A 26,282-nucleotide genomic window follows, 5' to 3' on the forward strand; every position below is an offset into this window, starting at 1 on the left:
TGTCATTGTTTCTGCAGATTGCTGACTAGCAATGATAGGAAAGCGGTCAGTATTTCACCTTTGCCAGGTCTTTCTCCATCCAATTTTGCATCTGAGTAATATGAGTCTGTATAAATAACAGAATTTCAGGCAAAGGACAAATGTGACTTTATTAATATAGTAGTTCAAAATCTGTGAAGAGGATTTTCTTCTTTATCTTAAATTTGCACTTATTTTGTTTACAAAGTTGAACAGTTGGATGCTTAAAATTGAAAATGAAAGTGCTCAAAGTGTAACTGTCACTTGACCTGTGTTTTTTAGCACCAAATTGTTAGGAATTAATGACAAAACATCATTGGAAAAACCATTTGACCGGCACCACTCAGCACTTTCCTGTTGTCATTGCAGGAAATACAGCATACTCAAATAGTTTGTGCCATTTTAACACCATTTGTGAATTTGGACAATACCATTTATTTCAAGAGACATTGACAACATTGACATTGATTCAGAGGGACACAACATAATTAAAAAATCATCAATGAGAACTAATAGCAGTAAAACCAAAAGCTGGCAGAGATTTGTAGCTGTGAATACACTTTTGTTTTTAATATACAAACATTAAATATTTTTATTTAAAATTAGTGTGTGGCACAAAGTAATACATATTTGTGGTTATACCCCCTCCCAAATTCTTTTAACAGTGCAATCCTATGCTTGTATACTCAGAAATAAACCCCACTGAATTCAATGAGGCTTACTTACAGATAAGTGAATATAGGATTGTATTCTAAATGGCATTCATATTGGGATTTGTTCCTTAAGGATGCAGATCTCATTCATTGGGGCTGTTTGCACAACATGCTGCAGCGCATTGGGGCTTATTTAAGCTACACCAAACTGTGGTGTTCCCAAGTGCCATCTTGAATATTCAACTCCTGACTTTGGGTTGTTGTGTTGTGCGAACCTGGCCAGTTGAGGTTATGTGAGGGTTGCTTAACTCTCGCATAAACCCCGCCAGCAGGGGTCACACAACACAACAACTCATGATCAAAGGTTGAATATTTAGGATGGCATCCACGGGTACCATAGCTTGTCGTGGTTTAAATAAACCACAATGAGCTGCAGTGTATTGTGCAAACCCAGTCATTTTCTTATCACATCTAATCTAGTAAGGGTTGTTTGCCCTCAAAAGTACACAATATATATTTACAACTATTGAATATATCTGTTGAGACAGATATAGGTAAGCAAGCAGCTGGAGTATATTTTATTGCAAAGGAATCATTTTTATTTATTGTCGTATGTACAAAATTGAAAAAGAAAAAGAATGGTACAATTTGTGGCAGTTGAAATATAGCTTACTTTACAAATGTAATTTTGTACTTACTTGAATTCTAGAATGGTTTATTTAGGTACTGTACCACTATTTTGTATAATTTGCAACTTTTATTTCTGTTTTCCCACTTTCCACCAGTGCTAGAGCCTTTTCAGTTTGGCAACTTAATTGAACTCAACCTTTCTGTTTTTCTCACCTTCTAGTCAAAGTTAATGATTACACTATATGGAAATAACTGAAAGTCTGTAGTCAGTTTATAGCATTTGAGAAGCTGTAAATCTGTAATCCTGATCTAATTCATAGGGCATTCTTGCTTTTCTCTGGCTCAGTTTGGATATTATGCCAAATTATGATTAAAGAAGTTTAAATGTGTTTTAGTGAATTGACCAAACCATATTTTGCAATATGCTAGTAAGCCAGAATCAGAAACCATAGCTTGAAGTGGCCTTGCAAATAATTGTTTATGCTTTCTGTGTGGTTTGCTGAGAAGTCTGAATTGACAAACCATAGTTAGGGCCATGGCTCGGCCTGCAGAAGCTAATGGCAGTAGGAATAAACCTATGGAACAGTGATATGGTTCACGTGTAATGACAGCAAATCATGGGTTAATTAACCAATTTGCTGCTGTGCTTGCTGGGTGCATTCTGTGGCCATTTTGAATAGTGAACCCCCAATGGGATTTGCTACATGTAGTCCAAACACAGACACAATAGGTCAATAGTGGGTCAAACAACCCACAGTTAACCTTAAATTAGTAGTTAGGGTCAGACATCATGTAGCATCCCCTGATTTGCCACCATTATGTGCAACAGCCCCTAAGTGTCCAGAGATGATAAATGAAAGCTGTCAAGTAGCTCAAAACCACGATTTGCCTGTTATAGTTTTGGAAACTCAAACTACGGTTTGGACTAAACAATAGCAAGTACAAAAGATAGTTTGGCATGTTTTCTAAACTGAGCCTGTCTTTGACAGTTTAGGATTATTCAATTACAGACCAATGCTATGACTTTTAACATGACATTAAAAGGATATAAGAAGAGCCATGCTGGATCAGACCAAGGGTCCATCTAGTCCAGCACTCTGTTCACGCTGTGGCTGACATCATCAACACATGTGATATAACGTATCTGGTTCTATAGGGACCAGTATTCAGAGCACATATCTGTGGCAGCAGCTACTAAGAAGCTCTTCTATATGCTGGTGAGTTATGCAGCAGGGAATAACACTCCTGCCACATGTGGTTTTCTAAACTTATTCAGTGTTTGCACACCAGTGCTGCCTAACCTTGGCAGCTCCAGATGCACTGCATAGTTTGGGACCACAGCACATGGTAAAGCATTTAAACATCACTCCCTGCCACACGAATCACCAGCATGGGGAAGGAATTGGGGACAGCCACCATGGGTGGTTAGTAATGGGTAAACTGGTCTGCACTTCAGTCCGTTCTCAGGTTTGTTTTCTCTAATCTGTTGTTCCTTTATTTTGTCCCAGCCATCCCCCTGAAAACAAAGACTGGATAGATAATTCAAAGAAGTTTGGAAGTTTTGGTCTATAGCCTAGCAAGTTAGTCTGTCTGTAAGATATTTTTTTCCAGTTAGTTCCACTGTGTCAATTCATTCTTAAATGCACTCAGTACAAAGAGAGGATATGCCCTGTTACTTCCTCACACAACGGTTTTATTTTTGTTTTGCATTTTGTTTTTGTTTTCTTTATTTTAAATGGGCCTCTACTTCAGGCTCATGACTACAGAAAAAAAAATACAATATGTGCCTGAAAAAGACAAAAGAATTTTATAACAGTTTTTAAAACCTGAATAGCCTTTAATTCTTTAATATCAGTACATTTTATGAACAGTTTTCTTTTTGGGTTTTTTTTTTATTTGCCACATGCATTTGTTCACATTTGTAAATGACTTAATGGAATTCTCACTCTGTTTATTTGTGTAATGTGTATAAACTGGGTTTGTGACTTAAGCATATTCATATATGGTCAGTGGTTACTTTAATATTGTACTGCTGCTGGTTATTTGGGGAAGGTGTAGAATCTGCCTTTGGATGACAAAGTACCTCTTGCTTAGACATAGAGGGAAAGCTCTTTTTTAAAACAAAAATGAAACTTTTCAAATCTTGTCTTAACATATTTTGAGGTTTTCAAAATGAGTTTCAATCAAACCTTTTGGCAGTACAGTATTCTTGTATTTGTTGTCGTCTGTGTGTAGGTACTGGTACCTTTTTTGTTTTTAAAAATGTTTTAAGTGTTGGCTTTAAAGTGAATTTATCTTTAGTATGATAGTAATATGAAAATTATAGGGTTTGTGTGCAGAGAATTTTTTTATAAAAGTGCTTTGTAAAAAAAAATGTATTCTAGCTTTCGCGGTACATATGTGTGATAACTTTAATATCCATGACAGTTAAGTGCAATTATTTCATCACTCTAAAAATGCTATTTTTGTGTCGGTTACTGCAGGTGTTCCATGTCTTTGCAAAGTGACACATTTTGATGCCTTCTTGATAAAGTGGTAGTTTTTTGTAGCTTTCTAGAAACTTTGTATTCATACAGTATCGATTGAAAATAAAGAAAATAAAAGTCATACTTGCTTTTGTTTTAATTTCCATAGAAATTACCAGTTGGGCACTGAAGGAGGGAGTTGTATCACTTGATGTCACTGGAGCTGTGTACACCAGGGGCCCTTGACTCGGGTGCAACAATCACATTTCAGGCAGTGCTGCAGGGGTGGGAAATTATATTACTCTTAACAGTACAATATACATATCTACCCAGAAGCAAGGATTGCTGAGTTCAATGGGGCTTTCTCCCAAATAAGTGGGCATAGGATTGCAGCCTGAGACTGCGATACCCTGAAAAGAAAGCACTTTCGTGAGGGAAGACGTCAAGTGAGTGACAGATATGTAGCTGTTACATTCTACACTGATAATCTCAAAGGCCTTATGAACAGCATCTCCCAGGTATTGTTAATAGAGAGGATGTTGGGATAGCATTAACCCTCTTCAGACCTTTTCTTCACAGGTTGGATATGTGAGGAAGCACTGACCAGTATTTCCTTCAAAGTTACACCTCTCGCCCATGTGCATATAGCTGTAGTCAAAGGGTTCCGTATGACCTGGAGCCTTAGCTGTGTTTGTGAAGCGCGCACACACACAAACACACACAGAGACACTCATGCACGTACACCAGGGACAGGGACTACTGGATATCTTAGATGTCAGGCAAGCCTAGCTGGTGTGGCCTGCTCCCCTTTCACACATTACTACAGTATTTGAGGGAACCATCTGAACAGCTACGAAGATAGAATTAACTACACCGAAACCATGTTGAGCGGATACTTAGACTGCCATCCTAAGCACATTTACCCAGGAACAAGCCCCCCTGAGCACAGTGGGGCTTGCTTTTGAGAAAATATGCATAGGAGTTGATTACTTTAAGATTAAGATGATTCTACAACTTCAGTTAGGCCTTTTCATTCACTAACCAACTACTCCCAGAATTTGGAAAGGCTTTTTAATATAGCCTTGGATCCACACTTTCTCTTTTGCAAACAGATGGGCTCCTTCCATTCCAGAGGGAGGACCAGATCCCAAAGGTAGACTGGCGGGTGGTCTGACTTAGCCCCATCATCCCCAGTTGGTCCATCACTCACCTCCACGACCTCGGTCATGCTTCTTCTCCTCATGCACAGGAATTGAAATAATGACATCTGTGTTATTTTATTTGTAATTTGTATTTTTCCCTTGAATTTGGCACCCCACTTAACTTGGCGCCCTAGGCAGCCACCTAGTTCACATATATGGGCCGGCTGCCCTTGGATCTTGATTTATTGTATGCTAACTAAGGTTTATATCTTCAGGCACAAACTAAATACTGATTAAGAAGAAATGATGAAAGCAATGTGAGATTTGGACAGCATTGCATCATTTGAAGTAAGAACACAAGGAAAAAACTGTGCTCAGTGCTTCACTCCCACCCCTTTGAAACTTCTAGAATCAAGTAGTCCTGTTTTAACAAGATAATGGAACAGATAGCTACATTGGAAAATGAGGAATGTATATAATCCTAAATTTATTTCTTCATTTATTAATTTGATTTGTACCCCAACTTTCTACCAAAGTTGGCACTCAAGATGGCTTGAGTTTTCATATTCCATGTAGGGGCTGTGGAATAAATGGAAATGCAATAAATGTAAAATGGACTGGCACCAGGCCGTGCTGGTAAAGTTAACCACACGACTTAACTATACGTTGCGAAGCACTGTGGCGAAGATGTTGTAGAGCAGGTGGACTTACATATGTGGGAAATCCAGTTTAAGGGAGGCAGATGGAAGGTCAAGAGGTGAGGCTTGAGAGAAAAGCCAGCTATTGTTACCAGGATGATGAAGAGCTTTGGACTGCTTGGTCTTCCCTAAGCAACATTTTCTATGAGGAGTACTGAACTCGGATGTTAAATTTGTTTCAGAAAGAGGTGGGAGGCACTGGAGGGGGAGGGTGGAGAAGAACAATTGTATCACCATAATTAGTATTTTGAAGCTGCAATCCTATATCCACTTACTTGAGAGTAAGCCCCATGGAATTCAATGGGACTTACTTCTGAGTAGACATGTATAGGATTGTGCCGTGGAAGATTACTTATTTGTCCTGCATAACCTGCCATCATCACACAACCTGGAGTTGTTTCCTCTCTTTTTATTTCCTTTTTGATTGTTGTGTGTGTAGCTCTGCAAATCTTCTGAGACTCTTCTGATGTTTCTCTTCAAACATTGTGTGGCAATTGTGGCAAAGCTGTTTCGGTGGAACCATGTCAATTCAATGGGAAATGAATGCTATTTGGGAGAAGTGGAGAGCGTTCAAATATTTCAGAAATATGTTTCCCCTTCAAAATAGCTCTGCTATTTAGAAAAGATGAATTAAACTTCTCTTGTTCTTTTCAGTGTTCCACTCCTTGCTTGCCTGGGTCACTATGGCACTTCAAAGAGTTACTTATTTTAACCAACATATTAGAGCAACAATTGGTAAATGACCTATATTGGTTTTGCATGGTTTTTGTTTCTTTTCTTTTCTTTTCTTTTCCAGATAGCCTTAATGCATCTTGTGCTCAGGAGAGCTCTCTGTGACATGTATCTTTTCTAACCAGGTTGTGGAGCTGCATTCACCTGTGCATTAGAACTTGGAAGAAGGATGACCTCATATTTGCTATAAAGCTCAGAATTCCTATTAGCAGACCTTAATTTCAAAATATAGTTTGATGAAAAACCCAAAGCCTCAAAGATATCAAGTGTTAGCAATCTCATTCTAAACATGTTTGTGTGCACAGACTCACTCACAACCCCATTCACCAGTGAGGAAAGTGCTGATATTCACCTTTTAGTACAAAGCAGCAGATACCAGCAGCCTTGCATTCATGTGGTCACTGCATGATAGAAGCTCATCTGAGGTCTCATGGTTCTCCCTACCAGAGTACCTGGATTATTACTTATGGGGAAGTAATGGGGCAGCAGGCTGTCTGCCTGTGGTTAGGAGGCTTTAGCTGGTTGCTCCTCCATCCCAGGCAGATAACTCGGGCTTGTGGCACTGAGGTCCCCTTTACATAAGTTAGGAGGATAAGAAATGGGCTGGTGGTAGTTACTACCATGGAACTAAGAAGCCTGTGCAAGCACCCGCTTGGTTTATCATCACACCATGTATCCACAGTAGATCTTCACAAGATGCATTGAATCTTACTGACCCTTGGCACTAACAATAAAGGAATATTTGTTAGAATTCTGCATTGAATATGGGTATTATAGCAGAGATTGTGTTACAGATTGACTTAATAAATGCTGCTGGCATATTCTTAAGGCACACTCGCAAAATCCAATGCCTGTTTAAATCCAGTAATAAGGAAAAATAACTTTTAAAATCGTTGTGCTCAGCCAGCCGGGTGCTGCAGCATTTTGCCAGGCCAAGTGAGGGGTAGGAGGCGGACCTGGGAGCCGTAACTATCGCACCACCTCCAGGTTAAAAATGGGCTGGGCATTGGGTGGGTGGGGGAGCAACGTGGATGGGCAGGCAAGCAGAGGGTTTTGGCTGTTGAGCGAGCGACTTGGGCAGGTAAGTAGGGGAGGGGGGAGGCTTTCGTAGGGGGGCATAGCAGGGGCTGGCTGGTAATACTATAATAGCCTGCTAGAGTCTAGCACCGGCCCTGATGAAGACAATGGTTTTCTTTCCTTACATTTTGAGTAGCAGTCTTGTCCCATTTAAAAAGTCTTTAATTGGTAGGTTGAGGGGCAATTTTTGAAATGGAGAGACTTTACTTTTGCCGAAATGTACATTTTATTTTAAAAAACTACTTGTCTAAGCAAGGGGGGGGATATCTGAAATGTTTTCATGGCAATGTTCATTTCATTCTACTGTTCCCAATAGAACTCTACCCCCCCTTTTTTTTCTTTAAAAACTTCCAAGCTTTGTACAGGTGAACTATATTGGAAACTGTGTAGCAGAAGAAGGCTGCCTGCCTAAATCACTTCAGCACCGCTTCTTCACATCCCTTTTGTTTGCACCAGATGATATAGCAGCAGTTTTCTGATATTCAGACAAGCCGTTTCTATTGTAGTTTCAGCACATCAGAGTCTGAAGGTGTTTCATGACAGGTCTGGGTCTGGTCAGTGCCTGTGTGGAAGATCACCCACAAACCTCATACATAGGAACACAAAAAACTGCATTCCACCAAATCAGATGACTGGATCATCTAGCTCAGTAATTTATTTCCATGCAATACTTTCCCCGCATCAAAATACAAACTATGAAGATAATATTCCTCCAGAAAGGTTACAGCTAAAAACTCTTTGTTACACAGTACTGAGAATTTATTGGTGAAACCTTTCATATGATTTAATTTTGTTGCAGTACAACATGAAGGATCTCCAGTTGAGTGCAGATGGCTTTCGTCATGAGCTGCTGGCCTTTGCCCCATGTGGTGAACCTTGTCACTACAGTTTCTCAGTGAAGAACCTTCTGAACTGACTCACCAGACTACTCACTGGCCAGATCTACACCAAGCAGAATATGACACTTTGAAAACAGTTTGAAAACTGTACGTGGAGTGTGTCCTGGGCCCCAACAGCTGCCACTACTATTATAAACCATTTTAAAGAGTAGTATAGATCCTGCCACTGGCTTCTTCTCTCAGTGCAACTTAGCTTGAACAACAAGATCTTGAACTCTAGTAATTCTGGTCTTGATCCTTGGTCCTGACTTCTGGTTTCTTCTGTGGTCCTTCCTTCTTGTTACTCTCTGATCCTGATTGTTCTTCAGTCCTGTCTCCCTGTTCCTGGCTCCTGACCCACTCCACAACTGGACAGATTGCTCAAGCCCTGAGTTGGAGCAGAATAGACATCACTTCAAGCACCTCTATGGACTCATCCCTCACGTAATTTCTCCAGTCTTTGCAAGCTTATAGACTGAGGTATAGTCCATGCAGGCCCTGTTGGTACCCTACAGTCACCACATGTATTGGTGGTGGGGTTTCTGGAATATAGCTATCATAGAATCATAGAATAGCAGAGTTGGAAGGGGCCTACAAGGCCATCGAGTCCAACCCCCTGCTCAATGCAGGAATCCACCCTAAAGCATCCCTGACAGATGGTTGTCCAGCTGCCTCTTGAATCTTTACCACCTCCTGCACTCATTGCAAAAAAATTTGATGAAGAGCTTCACACAGGCAAGTAGTAGACCTGGTCATAGTTGATACACTTTGTTCTTGTGTTTTTGGACCTGCTCTTTTGTCCTGACTTTGGCTTGTTCTCTATTCTGCTTTCTGGTTTGCCTATCATCCTGATTGTTCTTTGGTCTGGGCTCTGGGCTCACTCCAGAGCACTTGCCCACAGCCCTTCCCCCTGTGTGTGCTGCCTCAGGTTCCATGGAAGAAAGGGGTAATATAAATGAAAATAAAGCCAAAAATCTTCACTAACAGACAAAGTAGGCATAAACCTGGAAAAAAACTGGTCACTTCTTGTATCCTTAATGGCATTATTCTGCCACAAACATAAAATGATTTAATAGTAATTCTATCCATGGAATCATGGGAACTAAAATTCTGGCACAGTCATGGGATTTCAAACATCAGACTGAAATGACAGCTCCTAGGACTCATGATGGCTTTTTAGCAAATGTGGTGGTATATGAATGTGAAAACCAACCAACCAGATATAATTTTGGTGGTACAGGCATGCTCACGCCAACTCTCCTTTCGGAGATGTCTGAAGTTGAACATCAGGCATTTCTATAACTTACATGTCTGTTGAACTTTAACTATTTTTCCAGTTCTGTGGCTCATTTATTCATTTATTTACTATTATTCCTTATCCACACTGATCACCCACAATGGCCTCTTTTGCCCTAAATCAACAACCTTGCCCTGCAGCACAGCCTCCACTTCACCACTTTGGGTCACTGTCTTTATTTGCTGTGCAGAGCTTTCTCTGACTCCTTCAAAAGACCACTGGGGCAGGATCTACGCTACTGCTTTAAAACGGTGATAACAACTGTTGGGGCCAAGGACACACTCCATATACAGTTTTCAAAGTGTCCTATCTGGCCTGGGTCACTGTTTGCAGAGTCAGCTACTACAAACGGAAACAGGGACGAGGGTTAGCTCCCTGTAGCCTCACATTATCCCTTTGCTTGTGGAAACAAATCTAAATTGACATAAGGGTTGTTTCCTTTGGGATTACCTGATCAGGTGAGAAAGGAGGGCTGCCAGCAATGTAAATAGTTTTAGTTGATTAGCCACAGCCTTTCAACCATTGCCATTTATAAACATACTGTTGGATCACAAGACAGAATATGATCACTGGCAACCTTTTCCCACTGTTATGGGTGTATCATTAGAATGTTAATTTGTTATTATTGTATTTCCTTTGTGCTCCCATCACCTTTTTCAAGATGTATTATTTTTTGTATTCTTTGTGCCCTTATGTGTCAAAATATCTATGATTGTTTTGTTTTTGAAAGGAATAAGCATTGCGTTGGATCCCAATTTTGTTAAGTGCAACTGGACTGACTGAAGCAGCGTTCCCTAACCCCTCTTTCCTGCAGCCATCCTTCATCTAGACAGACGTCCACCCCACCCCACCCCCAAAACGCTTCACAAAGGTTAGGGGACCCAGCTCAGTGGGGTAAAATGTGGGCATGTCTACACCAGGGGAGGGGAAGGGGAGGATCTTGTAATATGCTAATCGTGAAATCCTCCCGCTCATGACATCCCGGGCATCGCGCCCATTGCAGCAGCCTTTTTTTTTTTTTTTTTTTTAAACAAACGTGAAGAGCTGGAGCCCACTCGCGCTTCAGCAAAAATTAAAAGGTAAAAAAAACCTTAAAACAATCCCGATTCCCTCCCCACCCCTGATGGGCACGGAGAGCCTAAAGAGCTTCATGCCCAGTTCCCGGCTCTTCACGTTTACTCGCGAGGAGCCAGGACAAAACCAGGATGGCCATCCACACCTCCAGCGGTCTTGGGATAATCCTGAGACCACGGGAAAAATCAGACTAAAAGCCGTCCTGGTTATCCCCGGGAAATGGAGAGATCTTCCCTCCCTGCCCCCAGGATCCCCTGTGCATCATGTGGATACACAGGGATGATCCTGGGGTGATCCCCAGGATAAGGCATGGTGTAGACATGCCCTGTGTTGTAGGGAAGAGGGTTTACCAAAAATTGGGCAGAAATACCTTCCATGAGCAGAGCTTGCTTTCTTACCACTCTACCCTGTACTACACACTACTCTGTTGCTGTTCGTTATAGTCATATCCTGCCTTTCCTCCAAGGATGCCAAGGTGGTGTACATGGTCCTCCTTTCCTCCTCCTCCACTCCATTTTATTCTCACAAGAACCCTTTGAGGGAGGTTAGGCTGAGAGTCAGTGACTGGCCTAAAGTTACCCAGTAAAGTTCAAGGCCGACTGGGGACTAGAACCCAGATCTCCCATGTCCAAGTCGATCACTCTAACCACTACACCACACTGGCTGTCAGCAGGGGATCCCACCATTTGTATAACATTTTTGGAGGGTTGGAGGGGCTGCTGTGGTGCTACTTTAAAAAGCAAGGGACAGTAACATCTAGTGGTATTGGCAATTTGTAAATAACTACTTAGTATTTCTAAGTGTCTATATAGTATATGTGACCACTGAAGAAGATCCTCCTTTAGGGTCGAAACGCGTTTGGTCTGTTTTTTTTTAAAAAAATCCTTGACTTTGAGTGTTTTTTAATGGGTTCTTAGTATTTGTTAGCGTGTTCTTAATGTGTTCTTAATGTCAGACTACACAGCCCTACGGTGGCAATATACTTTTTTTCTGCACTAGTGAAACTTATTAACGTATTAAAAGGCTTTTATAATACTTATCCACCTTTGTAGTATATGTGAACACAGATAGTGATACTGTCTTTACTTTAAGGGGCCTGGATAGCTCTTCTGCTTATCTGGGGAGGAAGTTTGTTTCTGCCAGTCCTGTTGTATGGGGCTAACTCTAGATATAACAAAGTTTTGCTTGTTTTTAAAAATGCACATTATGAAACCCTCAGTATATTTAGGTGTCTCTTTGAGATACTGAAGGAAGTGTGAGTGCATAAAATGCATTAAACAAAAGCTTCCACTCCATTTTAGAAATGCTGACTTGAATATTTCCTTTTTCATTTCCTATTACATAACATACCAAAACCAAAGTAGTTTCCTTAAATAAACCAGTGTGTCCTTAGCAATCAAGCCCAGTAATTAAAATTGCCTTTACTGATTAATTATCTGTTGATTTCTTAGTTAACGAATGATTTGTCAATTATATCTCTGTTTAAAAGTCATTCATCTTTTGCAAAGCCCTTACATTTCCTTGAACAAATCTTCACTCTGGGGTAAAGTACTTTATTCCTGAAGCCCTGCGATGTTCGTGGCCTTATTTCATGGCAACAGACAACCAAATCCTTCTGGAATCAAATGGCACTGTGACTGGAGAAATCACGGCACAATAACTAAATCTGGCCACCTGATCCCAATATCTCTGTGTCAGAGACTCCTGCATGACTGTAATATGGAACGGAATGCTGCTGAAATAAGATTTGATGTGCTTCGCATGATTACTAAAAGGAACGGGGTAAAAACATGTTTATTCTGCCACGTGGCTTGTTTTGGGACAACAGACAAAGTCATTGGCATGCTGTCTGTTTAAAATGGAGGCTCTGAGAACAGCTGCTCTTGAAAGCACCACAAATCAGAAAACCTCACATGGCTAACAATAAGGCGCCCCCTTTGTGGTCCAACAGGCTGCGTCAAACGTGACAGCAGAACTGCCACTCTTCTAGAGCAACAGATTGCACGGGCATCCGGCAAGTTGCTCTTATGTGGCAAAATGTGCTATACGGTGCAAAGCTGGGTGACGTGCGGCAATATGGCAAAACAGATTGCATAGCATTAGCCCGGCTGACAATGGGGCATTCATTATGTGGGACAACAGGGTCATGGAGGAGATTGTAGGAACTCCATTGGCCAGACCCGTGTTAGCATATGCATATCGGAGTGACATATGGCAGCTGGTAACTTTCCTGTCACAGATGTGAAAGCTTTTGTTTTGATAGAGTGTTTCATGATGATCCAGTACATCTTTTCTCTCCTGTTTCATGGATGAGCAAAATGAATAAGATTAAAGTTCACGATTTGTACTCTGGAATTAATTGCAGGAAATTCCTCTTTTTTGTTTCATTTTGTAAACTGTCAGCTACTGAAATCCTACTTATTGAACAAATCTAATTAATTGAAAAGTAAATTGATCCACAAAAAATGTGGAAACAGAAACCTTGGCTTCTATTTGAAAAACATGTACTGTTTTCAAAAAAATTCTTGACATTCACTGGTGTGTGTGTTTTTTAAAGGGAAAAATGTTGTTTAAACTATCCAATCAAAACATGAATTAGTAAATTATCCCAAAGAGGATGATCATTTCACTAATGTCCCTGTTATAAATGTAGATTTTTAGTCATACATTTATATTACCCAATGTGTTCCTCTGTAGGAAATATTTCAGTGTTGAAAATATTGTTATATATAAATTAGGTATTCTGAAAAGCTGGCATGTTTAAAATACTATAATAATTCCAATTTAAATCAGTGAATGAAGTATAATTAATTGCTTAACAAACTGAATAATATGTCACTGGTGGATTTCTAGAGTTCTAAAAAATATATATCGCCATTTCTGGTTATAGTTAACAGTAAAGTTTACTTTAACTGAGTCTACCCTTTAGCAAAATGTTTATTTCCATTTAAATAACTACTATGCTTTATGTGTGAACAAAAGCAAACAAAGTCCTCTTTAGTTACAGACTAAGGCTGAGGTCATAAACATCGTTGGGTGCACCTGCCAATGTATTACTCTATTCTGGAGAGACCATCTGTAAGCATGAAGGGATAATTCCTTCTTCCAGCCTCCCTTCTCCCCTGGGAATGCTCACAAAAGTGCCTTCTAGTGCCCATTGTCAATGACAGGTTATATTGTAATTGATATTGTAAAACTGTATGGATCTTTTTCTTTCTTTTTTCTTTATAATTGTAGCAACACACAAAACAGCAGTGACTCTGGATCAACAATATCAATTTTGGCTCATAGTTGAATGTGATTGCAGAATGGGCAGAGATGATCCAGGGAATCAAAATATTCTCCCCCTCCAGCCTCCTTGCCCCTTTGCTGTTGAGGTTTTCACTGTTTGGAGCTGAGTCTTGTGCTCTGCTGCTCTTTCTGCTACAGAGTGCCTTCGGAGGGGTTCAGAACCTCACTCAAAAGTCAAATCTGGGTTTCCCTGGGGCTCCCTACTTCCTTGACCACTGATTGCTTGGTGGCTACCTGGGTTTGTGTGGATTTTTCCCCATTCTTAAAGGTAGGGTGACCATATGGAAAGGAGGTGAAATTCCCTCTTCATCACAACAGTTAAAGCTGCAGAAGCCCTGCCCTCTTTTGTTCTTGCAGCTTTAACTGTTGTGACAAACAGGGAATTTCACCAGGTGCTGCATGCATACAAATGACACCTGCTGAAATTCTCTTTTCTGTACAACTGTTAAAGATACTGGAGCCCTGTCCTCTTTTCCATTTGGTCACCCTATCCAACACCCTGCTTTTGAGGGATAGGCAGTAGCTACTGTCACACTCAGAGACTTGCACACATTATAAGGTCAGCACAAATGATGGGGAATAAATCTTATTCGTGGCTACTATGTGTGATAACTAACTGGTACCTCCATTGCTCTGATTATGAGGTACTGTGGGCAAGCTATCAAAATTATGCCCTAGAAGTGAGCTTCTAGAAGCATCTAACTGGCTGCTTTTTTTCTTTCTTTCTTTTTAGGCTGTGACCACATTAAAAGTAGTTTTTTTTCATGGAGGAATTTCCAATGGGTGCCACTGGAGATGTCCTTGTCATTTATGATGTCATGTAAAAGACCCACAAAGTTTTCTGTGGCCAATCACACGCGTGCAATAAATTGCTTGTTTAGAGGAGCCCTCTCACAGTACATTCGTTACTCTTTTTTTTTTTTTTGGAAACCCCAGAAGCATGATGTTTAATCTTGGTAAACTCAAAGCAAAACAGAGTTTCCTGGTGGGCAAGCTCACACATGCATGTTGGGCACTTGAAGAATACAACAGCCACTGCAGAGCAGATGACCATGGTAGAGGAAAACACTGCAGCCAGAGTTGACATGTCACCTTATATTACTTTACAAAATACTCCCCAGCAGAAGAGAGTCCATACACTCAGCTGTGAATTGTGGGTGATCAGCTGCTGAGTGGTGCTAGTGTATAGTTAGCCCTGCAATGAGAGAAGTAGAGGTGCTGACATTGCCTGTGATTTTGTCAGGTTGTGGAAGCTGGCCTTGACACCTGTTCATGATGGTGGGATGGAATGGCAAAATAGCTAATCTTCAAGCTTTGGTACCTTAAACTAGCCTTCCCCAGCCTGGTACCCAGCATAGGGTGATCATATGAAAAGGAGGACAGGGCTCTTGTATCTTTAACAGTTGTATTGAAAAGGGAATTTCAGCAGGTGTCATTTGTATATCTGGTGAAATTCCCTCTTCATCACAACTGTTAAAGCTGCAGGTGCCCTGCCCTCTTTTAAATCTGGTCACTGTAGTATAGCTCCTGCAACTTTTGTGATGAAGGAATTTCACCAGGTGCTGCATGCATACAAATGACACCTGCTGAAATTCCCTTTTCTATGCAAGTGTTAAAGATACAGGAGCCCTGTCCTCCTTTTCATATGGTCACCCTAACCCAGCATATGTGTCAGATTGCAACCCCATCATCCCTATCCAGCACTACAAATGGCTATGCTGGTTGGAGACGATGTAGTTATCCAACACATCTGAAGGACGGCAGATTGGGGAAGGCTTATTGGCCACAATGTCTTTGATTTCCCCAAAGTGATAAAATACTGTGGAAGTTACTTTTACACGCACACACACGAGTAGAATGTGAGATGGAAATACCTTGGTGACTGAGATGATTACTATCTGAAGATCATTACTTGTAGCATATCTATTACATATGTTTCAGTAAGTACTGGCTCAACAACAATACGTCACATTACAATTCGGTGTAGTTGGCCCTAGGTGTATTATACTTGTTTGGATAGGGTATCGCATCCTCAGGAAAGAGAGTATGGGTTTACCATATTTGTTGGGAAAATGAATGAGTTGCCATGCAAATAGAGCCACCTAGTGGTTGTCCGTAAAATTATACAAGCATGTGCAGCTATAGGATAACTAGACATATCAAGCCTCCAGGGCCTTTTAAATGATGCAAAACTGGGAATTTAGAGCATGAAAACTCTGAAAACTAAGTTCAGATGACATGACTGGAGTTCCCTGAAACAATAAGCTGGCTCTTAAGTCTGCTGCTTGACCTAGAATCCAGAATAGATTCAGTAAAATAAGGCAATATTCTATTGGGATACCAAGAGTCCATCTACTCCAGCATTCTGTTCATACAGGGCCAACCAGCTGCCCACAGGAGACCCACAAGCAGGACATGGTGCAGCAGCCCCTCCTTTCCATCTTCCCTAGCACCTGGTGTACATAGGCATAATGTCTCTGACACTGGAGGTAGTATATAGCCATCAGAACTAGTAGCCATTGTTAGCTTTATCCTCCAAGAATTTGTCTAACCCCCTCTGTTGACATCACTATGTCTCGTGGTAATGAATTCCATAGTTTAGCTATGCACTGTGTGAAGAAGTACTTCCTTTTATCTGTTGTGAATCTCCCACCAATCCGCTTCATGGGATGACCCCAAGTTCTAGTATTATGTGGGAAAACCACTCAGCTCTGCTTCCTATTCAATCTATTCTTGGTTTTGTTACAGTGAAAGCTGTATACAAAGGGCATTGGTAGACGAAGGGGGTGGAGGGGGACAATCTCACAATTTTAGGATTGCGAGATCGTCCCCCTCGTCTACACATGGCGCGCAATGTCCCAGAAGGAAGAGGACATCACGCCTGCCATTTTTTAAAAAAAGAAACAGGAGCTGGAGTGCACCAGTGCTGCAGCGCAAAGGTAAGTGGGTGTTGTTGTTTTTTTAAAAAAAAGCCCCCACCCCGCTCCCCCCACCCCCGATGGACATGGAGCACTTGCAGAGCTCCGTGTCCTGTACCCGGCTCCTCACGTTTACTCACGAGGAGCCGGGACTACACCAGGATGACTGCCCACACATCCCGTGGTCTTGGGATCATCCCGGGACCACAGGAAAAAACGCAAAAAATGTGTAGGGCAATATCCCGGGGAAATGCAGGGATCATCCCTCCCTGCTCCCAGGATGCCATGTGCATTATCTGGGTGCACAGGGACAATCCCTGGACGATCCCTGGGATATCGCCCCATCTAGACATGCCCAAAGTTGCATTATCTATTTGGTGCTAGTTCTGTTGCTAGCTAGTCAACATTCAAATCTTGTGCGAGTGTGAATTCCAGGAGATGTGTCCATTTGTTGTGGCAGCACCACCAACAACTAAAACAATCCCGCAGCAGTTTAAAGACAATCTGATTAATTGTGGCATGAATTTTATATATTTATCTGAACATTTTCCAGAACAATAGCCGTGTTAGTCTGTCACAGCAAAAACTGGGGGGGGGGGGCAGTATTGTGGGAACTCAAAGATGAACAGAGTTATTGTAGCATAAGCTTCCACAGACGAGAATCCTCTTCATCAGATGAATGAAATGTGATCCTCATTTGGAAGGTATGTATGAGTATGGGCAGGGGTGGGTGGCAATGAAATATAAAAAGTATACTGCGAGAATTCTATGTAAAACTTAAGCAACTGTGACCATTCAAAACAGCAGTTAACACCTATAATGGGACAGGAAACCATTGTTTAGATTTGAGCCTCAAACAAATCCTAATATATCTGCCAATGGTGGGTAGCACTTGTTGCAAATGCTCTCTAGTCCATAAAAGCCTGTGGTATAATAAATTGGTGAGTCTTTAAGGCAGCCTTCCCCAACTTGAGGCTCTCCAGAAGTGTTGGACTCGAACTCCCATGTGTCCCAGGTTGGGAGGGGATGCTTCAGGGTGCCATAAGCATCTTTGTTCTTTCATTTGAAAAATTAGGTCATTGCCTCAAAATGCTCACCTCACAATAATCTGCTTTGCGTGATCAAGGACAGCCCACCATAGGTTGTTTAAGCCACAGTTGGCTGTGGCATGTGTTGGCATGTGCTGGGTGGGATTTGTATACTCATTGCTGGCTGTGGCTTGTCATGCCATGTGAATCCAAGGATTAAAGAATCCCCACACACAGACCCTGGATTCACATGACAAGACAAGCCGCAGCCTTCATTGAGTATGCAAATCTTGTCCAACTTGCAGGTTATATGAGGAATTAAACAACTGTCACATAACCCAACAACAGACCATGGGTATGTGAGGGTTGTTTAACGACATGACAAGCCACGGCCCTGGGTGGGTGGGGTGAATATTCAAAATGGCCACCCACATGTGAAGAGCCAACCCTGGTTTAAATAAACCATAGTGGGCTGTCCTATCATGTGAACCAGTTCAATGAGTTACTGCCTTTAGAGTGTGGCAGAGCTTTCTAATGGAAGTGTGATACACAACTAATGAAAAGCAGAGTCCTTTGAAGGCTGCAGATTTTAATGCAATACAGTTATATGGAAAACACTACCGGGGGCAGAGAGGGGGAAAAATGAGCACAAAGATAAAGGAAAGGTTTCTGCGTATATGTGGGAGAGAAAACAGTCTCTGCTACAGATGGGAGGAAGTGGACGTGCCAAAAAATCCCGATGCCTTTTTGATTGGAATCCCAGGTTCCCAAACACTGAATGTTGTTTATAACCACAAAATTGCTGAGTGGCATCACTCCCATTGTTTGGATGTTACCGCCTAACTCCCAAGGCAATGGAACAAGCTGTGGAAGCCACAGTGGGGGTTCCCTTTTAAACATTAAATCAATGTGCTGCATCTGTCGAAATCCTTGAAAGCCGCAGGCAGCGGAGCCAAATTCCAGATTGCCAACTCAGCAGGGGCCGCGCGGTAAACCTGTGCATTCAGCATCTGAGTTTGGCTTATTAGCTGTCATCAGCTGGCAACCATTTAGAGGATCTTCAGTCAGAACTCAGGGAACAGGAGATGTCCTCTGACTCCTTCTGTTCTTTTTCTAATGTTGGAAGGGCTACCAACATACCCTTATTAGGACTGATTTCCTGACTTGGCATTTAGGTGCAGCACGGAGGCAGCCCTGGAGACTTGTTAGTGCAGATGCACTTTGGCCCTGATGGACAAATGCCGACTCACTCCTTTTTTGTTTTTAATGTTAAAATGTCCCCAGGATTGTCTACTCACTACAGGAACGGCGATTGCTATAAACAAAGAGCAATGACCGGAGAGGATCAACTCGTTGTGGTCTGGCTTTGAGAGTTTCCTTTGGCCTGCAGCGTAATAAACCTGGCAGGGCTAAGCACTGCTTCGCTTATTATAGATTACAAGTGTACATTTATTTATTTATATTTATATCCTGTCCTACCTTGCGAGAAACCCAGGGTGGATAATGACCCACATAAAAACAATGCAACACATGAACACCGTTAAAAATCATAACACTAAAATTACAAATATACAATATAATGGTATCAAAAATTCACTATAGCACTAGAAAACTGACGAAACATACCAACAAATACATATTTAACTGGTAAGGCACATGCTTTGCATGCAAAACATCTCAGGTTTGATCCTCAAGTAATATGGGTGGGAGGGTGCTGTTGCACCAGTCCTGCTTTGTTGATGACTGGTTGGCCACTGTATGAACAGAGTGCTGGACTAGATGGACTCTTGGTCTGATCCAGCATGGCTCTTCTTATGTTTTTAAGGCTGGGAAGGCTTATATTTGAAACTCTAGAAAGTTGATGCCAGCCAGCATGGATAATACGGAGCTAGCAGGACCGATGGTCTGACTCAGTGAAAGGCAGCTTCAGGACCAGCCCTACTATTAGGCCGAGTGAAGTGGTCGCCTCTGGTGACAGATGCTGAGAGGGAGGTAGCAGCAAAGTGTTGGAAGAGAAAGCTGAGTGCCAAGTGGCCCTGCCCTGTGCCCCTTAAGCTAACCTGCTGCCTTTAGGTACAGTGGAAGATGTCATTGTGAAAAAAATGTCCAGTCAGGTTTTGTACATAGAACAGGAGAGGGTGCTGGCTTGTTTTTGTCTCAGGCAGCAAAATATCTTGGGTTGGCCCTGGGCTACTTCCTGTCTTTGTTCCTATGTTGGTGTATGTGATGTTTTGCTGTTTCATGCCTATTCCATAATGTAAGTAGTTAGAATACGTCAAGAATGTTTACTGTTTTAAATAATGTGTACGGTTTAAAAATATATCAATAAACAAAAAACCTACGGTTTACAAAACAATGTTAAAGGCTCTACAGTTTTCAACTAAACTCCAAAAAGCAGGGAAATTGGGAGTTAAGGCTCACAAGCCTTTAACACCACATCCTCCCTAGTGCCAGTGAAATTCTCATTCTCCCAAAGCAGATATAAAACAAGAGGACAGGATGGAGAATAGGATATGCAGAGGTGACTGTGGGGTTTTGGAAAACTGATCGGGGAATGCTGTTCTAGAGCAAGGGCAGGCAAAATGTAGATCTCTAGATGTTTTGGCATTCAACTCATAAAAGTGCCTGTCAGCATGGACAGTGATCAGGAATGCTGTGACTGCAGAGGATTTTTCTTATGTGTTCAGCAGTGTGAGATCAAAGGCAGAGCTACCATCTAATAGATTCATGGGTAAGGAAGGATTATTTTAAAAACTATTGATTTAAATGATTTTTGTCCTCACCATAACATGGGAGTTGCAGTGCAGCACATCTGGAGAAGGATGGTTTATACTTGGATCCTATACATGTCTTCTCAGAAGCCAGTGCCACTGAGTTTACTAGGGCTTCCCCATAAGTGGTATAGGATTTCAAACTAATCTCATCTGAAAGGAGTTCAAGACACCCAAACTAATCCTTTTCTGTTCCTCTGTCACTCTGATGAGATGATGTATTGTGGAGGGATCGTGGGGAGTGAACAGTATATTTTGTATAAACACATTTTAAGAAAAAACATTGGTTCTTTGAAGGGCAGGGTATTTACCAAAAGCTGAAAGTGCCAGCCCTTGCTCTGGTTCTACATCTCCAACAAATAGTGCCCCTTCTGTTATCAATCGTGCTGCTCTATGCGAGATGTGTGTTAGGAAAAAAATAAATATTGTGCAGCCCCTGTATTTGGTAAGCATATAGAACAGCGTTCCCTATCCTGCTGTCCCAGCTTTCCTGACCATGTGACATACTGACTTGCAATGATGGGAGTTGTAGTCCAACACCTTTGGAGGCACCAGGTTGGGGAAGGGGTGCTCTAAACAAAAAAAGAGAATTAGGTGGCCCTAAGTTGTTCGTCATCAGTTTTCCACAACCCCATAGTCACCTCTGCATATTCTATTCTCCATCCTGTCCTCATGGTTTATATCTGCTTTGGGAGAATGAGAATTTCACTGGCACTAGGGAGGATGTGGTGTTAAAGGCTTGTGAGCCTTAACTCCCAATTTCCCTCCTTTTTGGAGTTTGGTTGAAAACTGTAGAGCCTTTAATAGGTTTTTTGTTTATTGAATTTCATGGCTTTGTGTAACGGATGACCACACAGGAAAGAAGCCATTTAAATGTATGGGATGTGGGGAGCTTCAGCTGTAGTGGGACCTTGAGTAGACATCAAAGAACCTACACAGGGGAGAAACTATACAAATGTGTGGAGTGTGGAAAAGCTTCAGTCGTACGTTCACCCTTACTTTACATCAAAGAATTCACAGAGGTGAAAAACCATTTCTGTGTACGGAGTGTGGAAAAAGCTATAATCCCCTACACACTTGCCAGGGAGTAAGACCATTACATTCAATGGAACGTACTTCTGAGGAAACACTGACAGTATTTGGTAGAGGAGGCAGCTATTTTCTCTCAATGTTCCAATATAGCTGAGGCAGGAGGGAGAGGGAGGAGGCACTACTGAGCATGCTAACAAATCAAGATGGCCACCCTATATATTATATTCAATAAACAAAAAAACTATGGTTTACATAACAACGTTCAGGCTCTAGGGCAAAAAAATATTAAAAAATCAACCGAAGGGATTTTTTTAAAAAAGAAAAGTCATCCCGCCAACTACAATGAAGGAGGAAGAAGACACCACCACTGGATTAATGAGTAAGAGGCTCATTCCATCAATTTTCATGGTTCACATGACACGTAACTTCCAGATCTGTACTTGGTTTAAGTGGATTCTTTAATGTCAATATAGTAAAAATTATAAATTTTAGTGTAATTTTTAAAATAATTACACTATAGTGTAATAATTTAAATTTTTTAAATAGTGTAAATTGGTAAATTATTTTAAAAATAATTGTCTAGTATTTATCATATAATTTATTATAATTTTCATAAAAATTATAATAATTTTTTCATATAAGTATCTAGCATGATAACTGCTTGATAACCCACATATCACATAACTTCCAGATGAAAGGCATCACCAAATGTTGCTTCCTTGCTCGTATTTTCTTGCTATGTCAATAACTGGAGATCATTGTTAACAACACATTTAGGTATTTATTGCAGAGCTTTGACTATGGGGTGGTATATCAATGTAATAAATAAATATACCCAGGCTATGGGGTGGTATATCAATGTAATTACCCAACCCAGGCAAATTCCTTCCCTCACCGGCCCTCACAACCCCACCCTTGCATCCTGCCCCAGCTCTTTTCCTTACGCCCCCCCTCCCCGCTTTCCCTCAGCCTACACTACCTCACAGGGTTGTTGTGAGGATAAAATGAAGAAGAGAAGGAAGAGGATCATGTCAGCCACCATAAAATAACATTCTAACATAAGAAATGTAGGAGCAGTTGAAAACATAGGATGATGGGGTAAGGGGTGGGGTGAGAAAATAAATGTGCTTCACAACTGAAGTTTTACACAAGTCCGTCTCAAATGAGGAGAGGGGCATAAGACCATGATGTCAAAGCTTTAAAATTTACCCAGCTGCACTGCCCTATGCACACCATGCATCCATTCTCTCTCTCTCTCTCTCTCTCTCTCTCTCTCTCTCTCTCTCTCTCTCTCTCTCTCTCTCTCTCTCTCTCTCACACACACACACACACACACACACACACACTCAGGATCACTCCATCTACCCATTCTCTCTCTCTCTCTCTGACTGACACACACACACACACACACACACACACACATTATTATTATTATTATTATTATTATTATTATTAATTTATTTATATAGCACCATCAATGTACATGGTGCTGTACAGATAACACAGTAAATAGCAAGACCCTGCCACATAGGCTTACAATCTAATAAAGTTGTAGTAAACAATAAAGAGGGAAGGAGAATGCAAACAGGCACAGGGAAGTGTAAACAGGCACCGGGTAGGGTGAAGCTAACAGTATGGAGTTAGAACAAACTCAATATTTAAAAGCTATAGGGAAAAGAAAAGTTTTTAGCTGAGTTTTAAAAGCTGTGATTGAGTTTGTAGTTCTCAAGTGTTCTGGAAGAGCGTTCCAGGTGTAAGGGGCAGCAGAAGAAAAAGGACGAAGCCGAGTAAGGGAAGTGGAGGTCCTGGGGCAAGCGAGAAGCATGGCATCAGAGGAGCGGAGAGCACGAGCGGGGCAATAGTGTGAGATGAGAGAAGAGAGATAGGCAGGAGCTAGACCGTGAAGAGCTTTGAAGGTCAGCAGGAGAAGTTTATATTGGATTCTGGAGTGAATTGGAAGCCAATGAAGAGATTTCAGAAGTGGAGTGACATGGTCAGAGCGGCGGGCCAAGAAGATGATCTTAGCGGCAGAGTGGTGGACAGAGACCAGCGGACTGATGTGAGACGAAGGAAGGCCAGAGAGAAGAAGGTTGCAGTAGTCCAACCGAGAGATAACCAGTGCGTGAACGAGAGTCTTGGCAGAAGAGACAGACAAAAATGGTCAAATCCTGGCAATATTATACAGGAAGAAGCGACAGGATTTAGCTACTGCCTCGATATGAGGAGTAAAGGAGAGCGAGGAATCAAATATAAAGCCAAGACTACGAGCTTCCTTGACCAGAGTAAGCGTGACATCGTTGACAGTAAGAGAGAATGAGAGGTGAGGAGAAGGTTTAGGAGGAAAAACAAGCAGTTCAGTTTTTGCCATATTAAGTTTCAAACGACAATGAAGCAGCCAGGCTGAGATATCTGAAAGACATGCCGAGATACGATCGTGAACATCAGGAGAAAGTTCCGGAGATGAGAGATATAATTGTGTATCGTCGGCATACAGGTGATATTGGAGGCCATGAGATTGAATAAGCTTACCCAAGGGCAGCATGTATAAAGAAAACAACAACGGGCCAAGCACCGAGCCTTGCGGAACCCCTACAGAAAGGGGAAAAGAGGAGGACGAGCTGCCGTTAGCCGACACGCTGAAAGAGCGACTCTCTAGATAGGAGGCGAACCAGTTATAGACAGAGCCACAGAGTCCAAGGTCATGGAGGGAATCTAAGAGAAGATCGTGATCAACCGTGTCAAAGGCTGCAGTTAGATCAAGGAGAATAAGAACGGAATAATGGCCTTTAGACTTGGCAGTGAGAAGATCATTGGTGATCTTGGTAAGGGCTGTTTCAGTGGAATGCAAAGGGCGGAATCCAGATTGAAAGGGATCCAGAGCAGAGTTACTAGAGAGAAAGTCAAGACAACGAGAGTAGACCAGACGTTCCAGGATCTTTGAGACAAAGGGCAACAGAGAGACAGGTCGGTAGTTAGACAGAGATAGTCGATCAAGAGTGGGTTTTTTGAGAATGGGAGAGACTGTAGCATGTTTAAAAGCAGAAGGAAATGAACCAGAGGACAGAGAAGAATTAATGATGTGAAGCAAGGACGGGAGGATAGCGGGGATAAGATTAATAAAGACGCGAGAGGGAATCGGATCACGGGAACAAGTGGAAGGCTTCGACGAGCGCAGTATTTTAGACACATTCAGGATCACTCCATCCACCCCCCCTCTCTCATTTTATTCTTTATTTTATCCTCACAACAACCCTGTGAGGTAGTGTAGGCTGAGGGAAAGCTGGGAAGGGGGTGCGTAAGGAAAGAGTGGGGGCTAAGAGTAGGGTCATAAAACGAAGAGGAACATGTCAGCCTTTAGCTTCCACTATTTCCTTATGCCCCCCTTCCTGGCTTTCCCTCAGCCTACACTACCTCACAGGGTCGTTGTGAGGATAAAATGAAGAGGAGGATGAAGAGAACTACATGCCCTGGACTACTGAGGGGCATTGAATTCTATGATTCTGTGAATCTAAGTCTACAGCAACTGGAGGGTGCCAGGTTGTAGCAAAAACTAGGTCCCTTACCCATTTCTCTGGTGTGAAGTAGTGCTTTGGGTATAATATTCATGGATGTACATTTTAGAAAACGTTTTCCTTTCATACAAACATAAAGCAGGAGATTTAGCTGCTTAGAAGCAGGTACACAGAGAAAGGAATTTTTTTTCTATGTACAACCAACACACACACAAATCTATAAAAGAAAACTTAAAATGTAGTTCAGCACCTTTTAAAGAAACACACACTACCTGAAGAAGTTTAAACTCATGGCAGATAGGCCAGGGTTAACCTCTCATTCCTAGTCTGAATATTTATTTCCATAAAGTTTAAACTTTAAGAGGCTTGGGTGAGGAAGTGCCACCCCAAAGGAAAGTTTGCCATATATTCTTTACTTTAAATTAAGAAGGATGCACCAGCACTTCAAACACACACACACACACCTCCCTCTTCACAATCACAGACACACAACAAAGTCAATCAATCTTTCTATCAAACCCCTACCTGAGCCAGCCAGGTTTTCTTTTTCCTTGGAGACCAGGGAAGGGCCTCCCTCCAAGCAAGGCAGATAGTTTCTCTCTCCCTCCCTGGCCTCCACAGCACTGTGGGGAAGGAGAGGGCCCAGACAGGGCCTTGGCCTATCTGCAGAAGGAAATGGCTCCTAAATGAGCCAGGCGGCTATCTTATTTCAGCCAGACAGCCATCTTATTTCCAACATTCCAATCTATCTGAGACAGGAGGGAGGGGGGAGTGCGCCGCTACTGAGCATGCTCCATTTATGAGTTATGAGTCTGTATTCACTTTAATAGGGCAAAGAAATATTCATTAAAAAACAATGGAAGTGAATTTTGAAAAAAGAAAAGCCATTCCACCAACTAGAAGGACAGGGGGACAAGATCCCACCACTGGTTTGAAGGGCAAGGGTCCCCATTCGGAGCTTTTAGTGAGCAAATAAATCGTCACCACCCAGAAGTACAAAAGAGCCATTTTGAGCAAGAGAGGTTTTTCCCATTTTGGTACTTTGAACTGCCATCCTGCCCTCAAT

The 26,282-nt window shown here is 41.8% G+C and overlaps 1 long non-coding RNA gene across 1 annotated transcript; it reads right to left on the reverse strand.

Moving 5' to 3' along the window:
* Nucleotides 1–19: 19 nt before the first annotated feature.
* LOC134392728 (uncharacterized) lies at nucleotides 20–25,829 on the reverse strand. Its single transcript, XR_010025057.1, has 3 exons — nucleotides 25,742–25,829; nucleotides 3,912–4,043; nucleotides 20–106 (listed from the first exon to the last, which is right to left on the reverse strand). It is a non-coding gene; the product is annotated as an uncharacterized LOC134392728 (long non-coding RNA).
* Nucleotides 25,830–26,282: the final 453 nt, after the last annotated feature.

The sequence above is a fragment of the Elgaria multicarinata genome, chromosome 2 (assembly GCF_023053635.1).
Source record: "Elgaria multicarinata webbii isolate HBS135686 ecotype San Diego chromosome 2, rElgMul1.1.pri, whole genome shotgun sequence".
In the NCBI taxonomy this organism is placed as follows: Eukaryota; Metazoa; Chordata; class Lepidosauria; order Squamata; family Anguidae; genus Elgaria; species Elgaria multicarinata.